General features: G+C 47.9%; 1 long non-coding RNA gene and 1 other non-coding gene across 8 annotated transcripts; both read right to left on the bottom strand.

Moving 5' to 3' along the window:
* On the bottom strand, positions 1 to 8,599 carry LOC148053302 (uncharacterized). Of its 7 annotated transcripts, none has more exons than XR_015708841.1 (4): positions 8,200 to 8,599; positions 7,325 to 7,429; positions 2,197 to 6,024; positions 1 to 2,049 (listed from the first exon to the last, which is right to left on the bottom strand). It is a non-coding gene; the product is annotated as an uncharacterized LOC148053302 (long non-coding RNA). The 7 variants fall into 7 exon arrangements; XR_015708840.1 differs by lacking the exon at positions 8,200 to 8,599 and adding an exon at positions 7,911 to 8,063; XR_015708842.1 differs by lacking the exon at positions 8,200 to 8,599 and adding an exon at positions 7,929 to 8,063.
* On the bottom strand, positions 8,197 to 8,279 carry TRNAL-UAA (transfer RNA leucine (anticodon UAA)). The gene has a single exon. It is a non-coding gene; the product is annotated as a tRNA-Leu (tRNA).
* Positions 8,600 to 9,078: the final 479 nt, after the last annotated feature.

The following is a 9,078-nucleotide window of genomic DNA, read 5'->3' as shown; positions in this document are numbered from 1 at the left end:
AGCAGGTCACTGTAAATGTTAATATACAGAGGTGGTCAGGGATGGTGACTCAGAAAGATGGTACCTGACATACTGGTTAAATAGCAGTTGGCATACTGGTTAAATAGCAGTTGGCAACTTGTTGGTCAGTTCCAATGTCTCCCTCCAGAGATACCATCTCCGAGGTTTTGCCTGCAAGGGAAGTGGAACTGCTTTAATTATGCCAGAATATATTTACTACCTGGGAAGCAGTCATGCCAAGACTGTTAATGACAAACAATACATAAAAGGAAACAATGTACTATGCAAAGTATACACATCCCAGTTTGACAGTTAAGATTACCTTGGTATAATAACTTTTATTAAAAAAAAAAAATTAACCTTTTGAGATAGTTAACATTACAATCTAGGCTCATTCCTGGCTATGGAAACAAGTCTATTAAAGACTTCCAGGTGAATATGAGGCATTGTCTCTAACGCTGGCTCTAAAGGACCCAAGGAGGCTCCTTTTGGGGGCTTGTGGGTACCACCATGCACCTTCAGATCTCCTGACGCATTCTCTGCAGAGCCCAACCTAAAAGAGGAGCACTCTGAAACTCTACTTAAACCCCTCTTTGAGACAACTTACCAAGAAAAGCAACAAAAACAGGCATAAGAAAAGAATCTCCAACCACAACAACTTCTGGTTTTAGAGCATTTTAATGACAGTTCCAAGATGCCCAATCCCACCCCATTCTATCTCGTATTTCATAACGCTGTCAAGTTCATTAATATTTCAGCTGGATACAGTCACCCTACCTTCTTTGTCATACAGGTCCTTTTTCTTGTGTTGATGGCGGAGCTCTCTCCCTAACAATTTCGTACAGAGCAGAAACCTTATCTCATCCATGACGTCTCTCTGTGCTATTGGGAGGCATTAACTGCTTTCTTCTCTTAACGAAATTTGACTCATGCATTCATACCATACAATTCTTCTCCTACATGGTAATTCTTTTTTGTAGAAAAATATTTTGTTCAGAGGGGCTGGACAGGCAGAGACATCACAAAAACTGGATCCAGTTGCTTTCAGTATTTCTTCTTTACTGATGTGTCAAATAACTTTTGGGGCAGGTCACCCAAATGAATGCAGTACAACAGGTTGAGCGTGTCTCAGTCTGTTTTCAGTCACAGAACACTACAGGAGTTGCTAACTGGCATAAATATAACCTGCACTGTCATAGTGCTATCAAAATACAGATTGTGAAAACCATGACTATTAAGCTAGCTACGTAAAAATTAAAGCTACATTTAGCCAAGAAATCATCTATTCTCACAGAGAAGGCAAAGCATAGCATCCTGCAAAACAATAACAAATAATCCAAAATATTATGATAAAAGACAGAAGTCACAGTAACTAAATAAATCAATTATTTCTGTGCTGAATATAGTAACAAAAGGATTTGGAAAGCATTACATAAATGGGATTTCTGAACTATGTTGACTCTTTCCAATTCTTCATTCAGAGGCAGCCTCTGGATCTAGGACAAGGAATAATTAGCCACAGCCAGTAAGCAAAGATTGTTCAGGAAGGAGACTACTAACACCTATGTAAACACAGGAATAAGAATGCTACTTGCAGTTATTGCGTTGCCAGACAATAGCACTGGATGAAGGTGAACGCTATCAGTTGCATTACTTTCCCTCAACTCAAGACAGATGTAATTTGTTAACGCTATAGTTCCCAGACCATTTTAAAGGAAAACTCAGATCAAATTACAGTACTCCAACCTGCAGATCTGAACTTTAATCGTGATACCGGAATGGTCTTCCCATGAGTAATGCTCTAACAGGACTCTGGCTAAGGCTAGACACAGGTGCTCATTTCTTACAGGAAATGAACTGTACATATGTATAAACAAAATATTGCACTCCCTTGGTCTTTATTTAGACAAAAAAAATAGTTCAAAGAATCACTTTCAGTATCTAAAAATGTGCATGGCAGCAAACCCGTGTATCCAGTGGGTGTCCTGGTACATGTTGTGGCATTTGTAGTTCCTTCATTTTTGTCTTGGGATGTTCAGGAACAAAAATCTAAGCACAGAGAAAACATACAATCATTTAAGATTTACAAGCAGACAGATCTGTAAGTTTGAGATATAAGCTTAAACACAAGAAAATGCCTTCAACACAAGAAAACATTTTTTTTTTTTTTAAGACATTAGAAAAAAATTTTTTTACTGTGAGGGTGGTCAAACACTGGCAAGGGTTGCCCAGAGAGGTTGTGGAGTCTTCATCCTTGGAGATATTCAAAACCCAACTGCTCAAGCTGACCCTCCTCTGAGCTGGGAGGTGGACTAGGCGATCTGCAGAGGGACCTTCCAGGCTCTGCCATTCTGTGATGAATAAAACCAGTTAGTGGATCTGTATTGTCTATGTTAGGGAGCCCAAAACATGTTAGAAATTGTCTCCAATTCCTCATTTCTTCACAGAAAAATTCTTATAATGAGATAATATCAGAGATTAATTTTAGATCCAAGTAACATGAAATTAATTGGTTGGTTTGTTACATATTACTTGACAATCAAAGGCTAAGGAACGCAAGAGGGGAGCGGTAGGAATGTGCAGTACAGCCAGGGCAGGGGAAAGACAGCGTCCCTGCCTCTTCCAGCAGCAGCTAACTGCTAGACCAGCTGGATCTGTTTCTTGGTATGCACATAAAAAGCAAAAGGTGGGAGTGTGACAGAAAACAACAACAGAGATGTAAGACAGGACAAGTGAAACTAAAATACATATGCACTTCAATCATTAAACATGGATTAGCTGCAAACAGAACTCATTAATGCAGTCCGTACTTCCCACCAGTGATTCCACTCTCATATGAAAAAGTTTGCAACACATGATGAAATAGCGAGAGACAGGTGTCACAAATCCACCAAGTCACACAGTCAGGGGGTGATCTCTTGCCAAGAACTGCACGAACCACTTCAGCAAACACTTAAAAATGAGGCAGATGAGGTCTGAAGGAAAGATCCTGTAGCACTTCCAGCCCAGAAAGAAGGTCACAGTTGGGCAGATGGTGAAGGAGAAGCAGCAATCAAGGAAAACGAAGGAATCTGGAAAGCGCATTCTTCTCCTAAAATCATTAGGGAAAGGAAGGCGTTTTTGCAATTGCATATTTAAGACCATCTCCAGAAGAGCGTGCACATTTGCTCTGGTCTTCAGACAAAAGCTCCTCCCTGGCAGGAGGAAGAAAGAATCAATTCATTCAGGTAAGTTTAACGCAACCAAAAAAAACCCCAGAAAAATGCAGGTTAGTGTACTGTAAGCCCTTGTCCTAAGATCCCAGAGATCTCAGCTGCAATGTTCTGCATTATGCTGCCTTCATTTTAGGACATTCAGGGCTCCTCATTTAGGAGGTACTCTGGTGAACCTTGCCGCTGTAGTGTAAATTACGACTTGTCTGCTCTGTCCTTCTTCCAGAGGCTACTGCCGCCACAGCAAAGCCAGCACAAGGGAAAACGTTCCCAAACTGGAGGTGATCTAGTGCACAGACCAGTCTTTTAACACTTTCAGAAATAGCCTTTGATAATAATGCTGTGCTGATGTAAAGTGTTACCACCTGCATATATTCCTCCTGATGAGGAGAACTGGCAAAAGGGAACGCGTCCCCACAGCCCTCCACTCCAGTGCAAAGCTACTGCCCTTTGCTCTGCCAGCAAAGATGGTTTTGAGCTCAAATGCCAGACACTAACAGGAGCAGCTGAAGGGTGGGCACCGGGTCTCTTCTCATGGCTATGTTAGGCCATCCTAACTCTGGGAGAGCAACACTCAGGGTAACGCTGGGGGTGACGATGCTTTCAGTGACCATGGCAAAACTTGCAGGGCTCATCTGTCAGTCATAAGAGTAAACCCACCTCCATCAGCACTTTAAGTAAATTGCAGGGCTTTACGCTGCAGTAAGTGATACGCAGACCCTCGTTCTGTTCTATCAACGCCGCGGTCAGGGTGGCCGAGCTCCTCATACTACCACAGTGCGACTCCCCAGAGCTTGCTGCTTGGATTGAACTAACCTAGCAGAAAATCTCTTTCCTCATCAAAACCAAGAAAAATAGTTAAGCAATAATATGTTGCAAGGATCTGTTTGGGAGCATGTGTTGTAATGCCCTGGAGAAGGAGGCAAAATTATCTAACATTGCTAATGACGCTTGGTTGCTGTGGCTATTGAGTCCAACAGAAACGATATTGTAAGAAACTGCAGGAAAGATCAGACGCAGTCAGCAGATGAACAGCCCAGAAGCTGTTGAAAATGAACCTGTGTAAAGACATGTATAAACGCTGACACAACTGCCTATACTACATAGCGGTAATCTTTGAACAAGCGTCCTGAGAATGACAAGAATCCAGAAAATAGAGTCTATCCCTCTTTTTTTACCACGCAGGCCCCAAAATGAGAACAATTTAAGAACTACCAAGTATTGACATGCAGTTACTCCCGCTAACATAAGAGACTGGACTTAACTTTGCAGACTTTAAATTAGTCTGCAGTAAGAATCAGAGGGATTATTGATCATCCTACATACAGCATTATACAACAGACCAAGAACTTCACAGCCTTTTACACCTTTTTCCTCGATGTGAGATACTGGTAACTGGGAATGATGGAAAAATGGTTTAACTGAAGTAAGAAACGATATGCTTCCATCGCACACTAAAATGTGACTGAGAAAAAAAAAAAAGCTGCTGAAAGTTTTTAGAAAGGATTAAACTATACTGAAGTATCATCTAAAGAATATTTCACCAATAGGTTGCCTTCTTACTGATTCGATCCCCTTCTGTTTATGAAGTGAGACACAATTTTGAGTTAAACTATGGCTTGCTGTTTTCCTATAAGACTCCCACCTTGGGAGATCACGTGGTGCTTGCTGGCTAACCAGTTGTTCAATACTTCGCAAGGTCTTCATAGCTCAAAGTGTGGCTCCGTACTTTATTTATTTCATGTTATTTTCCAAATTCATTGATATTCGACTCACGGGCTTGTCTAACATGACTGGATTACATAAGCGTTTATCTGAATTCTGCACAAACAAGAATGAATTGACTTCACAGCAGCCCGTTTTGCAGATGGTGTATTTCTATTACCTCTGCTGTACACAATGGGAAGTTGAGGTATGGAAAGATTAATGTCTCCAGTAACTCTGACTGCTCAGAGACACAGAATATGAATTTTTCAGAGACTGCTTAAAATACAGGTGATGATACATTGGTTTCACCTGTGTTTGCGAAAGCTCTGCATTTCTACAAATCAGACTGACATTCTCAAGATGGATACCACAAAATAAGGAACATGAAAACGAGTGATTGCTTATGAGAAAATCTATCTTAACTGACTGGCTCCTGATCAGACAGGAAATACGCAATGGCAAAAGAAACACCCCTGGTTCATCAGGGTAGCATTCAACTGTCTGCATACGAAGCTCTTTTTTTATTCCAGTTTCTAGCATTAGTCACTATACTTTCTCCAACTTCTTCAGCAAATGAGCAAGGATCCTACAGATAATGACCTTTTTAGAAAAACAACTCATCCACAGAATGGAGTCCAATGGAAAGCAATGTTGTTTGAACTGAAGGCCAGAGTATAATGAGCGCATGTACGAACGTCAAATTGCAAAGGCAGCCACCAATAACTCATGAGGGTTTAACAAGGAAGCTATTAAAAACAAAGAAAAATACCTGCTCGATAAAACAAAAATCTTAAATCAAAATCATGGTTAGCTCCAGAGCTGAAACCCATTATACTACCCTGCCACTTCACCTAAACTAGAAACCCATGAGCCCAGCAGGTTATCCTTTTTTTTTGTGGAGAAGCATAGCAAGGGGTTGGGACCTACTTGTTGCCAGTAGCTTGTATGGATATTTCTTGGGAGCAGAAAAGGTTCAAAAATCTTCTGTTCCATTCCAGATCTGTGTGCGCTCTAACAGGCCATTATAAAAAGCAGGGAACACAGTTTCACCAAAGGGCTGAGGGAAGTTCTCTGCAAAAGCTATCTCTTAAGGAAAGGGCTGTGCCTGTAACAGAAGCATTTCTAACCAAGAACTCCAGTTTTCCATACTGCTTTATCATAAAAACTGCTTTCTTTTTTTTTTGTCAGCGATTACTGTTCGTGTAAAAACCGTGATTATTTTTACTTTTTTCTTTCTCACAATGCTGAACAGCTGCCACTAATTCATCCTGTAACTGACATAGCTGGGACCAACTTTTCATCAAGATCGGCCCTGCATCCACAAAATCTACATGAGCATTTATAGTATGTACAAACATGCTCATAAATCAGCACATAAGCAGAATTACACAATTTGTATGCAAAGATGTGGGTTTCCAAGGGCAGCATTTTTCCACTACAACATTAAAGGTAAAATGTACGTTCAAACATACACCCATTTTTACTAATTTGTACCTTAATGAAGAATAGGAACAAGCGTTTACTTAATAAAACATTTGAACCTGGCAGTACTGCTTTTTAATGAACAGTTCTAGAAAGCTCAGTATGTTTTGCATTTACAATTTAATTGTGGGAACAGTGAAAAAGAGACAATATATGTACTTGCATTTCCTAGAAAGTCACCACCAGACCACGCTTCCCTCCATAACTCCCTCTTGACCATCATATTTCTGTGTTTATACCATTTCCACATTTGTGATGCCAGATCATCTTATGAAGCATGTAATAAAACATCCTGTCTGGAATATTTCACCTTCTATTTCACATTGCATTGAAGGCCCATGAGTCCTTCCCTCTCTCTTGAGAGTTCATCCTTTATTTAGCCTGTATCATCACACGATATATTTGGACTGAAAGTTTAGAATCATTTTTCAGCTCAAATTATTGGGAACAGGGTGGCTAAGAACAACTATATTTACCTCTGTGAGAATTCAACCAGGACGCTCTGGCAAACGCTAATATTTTAAAAGGTGTCAGTCTGCACTTGATTTGTACTTCCCGCACTTTCAATGTACTAGAACACAATGCTATTACCCTGCCAAAAAAAAAAACAAACCCAAAACCCAAACAAACCCCCCAAAATAAACACTGAAACCCTTCTATAGCAAACCAAACATTGCAACACATACAAGAACTGCTACATCTGTCCTGCTAAATAAAACACAGCCAGGAGGTTAGTCTGAAAACCCCGCTCGCCCATTCCGCTTAACTTTTCGCCGAGCCCCGGGCACGGCTGAGGGTGCAGCCGGCGGTACGGCAGGGACCGTTCCCCCAGAAGCGGGGTTTGCCCTCCCCCCACCCCGCGGGCTGGGCCACGGGCAGCTCGGCAGCCGCGACACCCGCAGCCCGGCGCGGGCGGTACTTACCCTCGCTTTCGCGGTGCAAAAGCACCGCGGCAGGTTGTCGTACAGCCTTCCCAGTATGCAAAGTGCTCGGAATTGCGGGGGTGGGGGGTGCGGGTGTGTGTAAACCTACACAAAATTACGCTTTAGAGCAACAAAGTCACCACCCGGGGTGGAGCAAGCTGGAGGGCTGAGCTCCGCCGGGCCTGCCGCAGCCCCCCAGCGCGACCGCCCCGCTGCCTGCCGCCGGCCGGGACGGCTGCGCCTCCCGCGGGCGGCCCGCGGTGCCGCCGGGCCGGGTGCGGTGCCCCTGCCGGGCGCTGCTGCGGACAGCCGGCCCCGGCCGCAAGAAGGGGAAAGGGAGGGCGGCACGGCCTCCCGCTGCCGGCAGCGGCGGCTCCCACCGCCGTCGGGCGCGGGCCTCCGCCCGCCGGCCCTTCCTGCCTCCGGCCCGGGCGCCCTCACGGTGCGGCCGGGCCCGGCCCAGCGCCCCGCGGCCGCCCGTCACCCCCGCCCTCGGCCCCGCGGCTGACAACACGCGCTGCCCCGGCTGCGACACCCGCGGGGGCCACCGGGGCCCGGGCCCCAGCCGCCCGCGCAAGACACGCACAAGGGAAAAAATACACACAAACGCTCTTCCGAACTTAAGCTGTGGAACCGACTCCCAGCTGAAGCTGCGCCGCCTAAAGCGGCGGCCCGGCAGAGCGGCCCGCCGGGCCGGGCACGCCCACTTCAGCGGCAGCCGGGTCCCGCCGCCGCCAGCCGCCCCGCAGGCGGGTGCCGGCCGCCGCCGCCCCCAGCGCCGCCCGGCGGCTCCCGGCCCCCTGCGGCCGCGCCTCCCCCCGGGCGCCGGGCCCCCGCGGCAGGGCAACGCGGCCCCCGAAAAAAAACGCACTTACCAGGAGTGGGGTTCGAACCCACGCGGACATACATCCATTGGATCTTAAGTCCAACGCCTTAACCACTCGGCCATCCTGGTGCACATGCACCTACGGCTCCCAGCCGCCCCTACGTACCAGGCCGCGCTCCCGCCCGCCCCCCGCCCGCCGGCGACCCTCGGGCCGGCGCGGGCGCCCCCTCCCCCGCCGCGCCGCTCCCTCCCGCCTTCGCTTCTAGCGCGGGAGGGCGCAGAGCGCGCGGGCGGCCTCTCTCGGCGGCGGCGGCAGCAACAGGCGGGCGGGCGGGCAGGGCCCGGCCCGGCGGGGAGCCTTGCCCCTGGCTGGGGCCCGCGCCCTTCGCCCTCCCCGGGCCGGGGGGCGGCCCTCCCCCGCCGCCCGGTCTCTGGCGGGCGCCGGGGCCGGAGCGGAAGGGGGGAGGGCGGGGGCGGTGCGCGGGCCCGCCCCTGAGGGGAGAGCGTGGGCGGCGGCGGGGCGGGTTGGGTTGGGCCGGTGCGGGCCGGGCCGCCTCGGGGCGGGGGCCGGCGAGGTGCGAGGGCCCGGCCCGGCCCGGCCCTGCCGCCCGCCCTCCGGCCCGCGCGGGTTTGTCCGTGCCCCGCAGGGTTTCGGGGCGCGCTGGAGAGCCGGGGGGAGCTGCGGCGCCGGCGCCGGTCGTCGGGGGAATGGCTGGGGAGAAGTTGCACCAGGGCGGCTCAGGCCACGGGAAAGGCAAACGACTCAACTTTTTTTTCCTCCACCGCACCCGCCGGCCGTGGCGCCTGGTGCAATACCAACTGACAGGTGCTCTTGGGAAAACCGGTGTCCTGTACTGACATTTTACTTATTCCTGTCCAGTTGTTGTGTGGAATGTATCTTGCCTTGCTGGTAGAAGGAAAAATAAAC

This window comes from Nipponia nippon, unplaced genomic scaffold (assembly GCF_047370975.1).
Source record: "Nipponia nippon isolate SJK-2023a ecotype South Korea unplaced genomic scaffold, ASM4737097v1 scaffold_4, whole genome shotgun sequence".
Taxonomy (NCBI): domain Eukaryota; kingdom Metazoa; phylum Chordata; class Aves; order Pelecaniformes; family Threskiornithidae; genus Nipponia; species Nipponia nippon.
The sequence above is the reverse complement of the archived record's forward strand: the minus strand, read 5'-3'. Positions and strand labels throughout refer to the sequence as shown.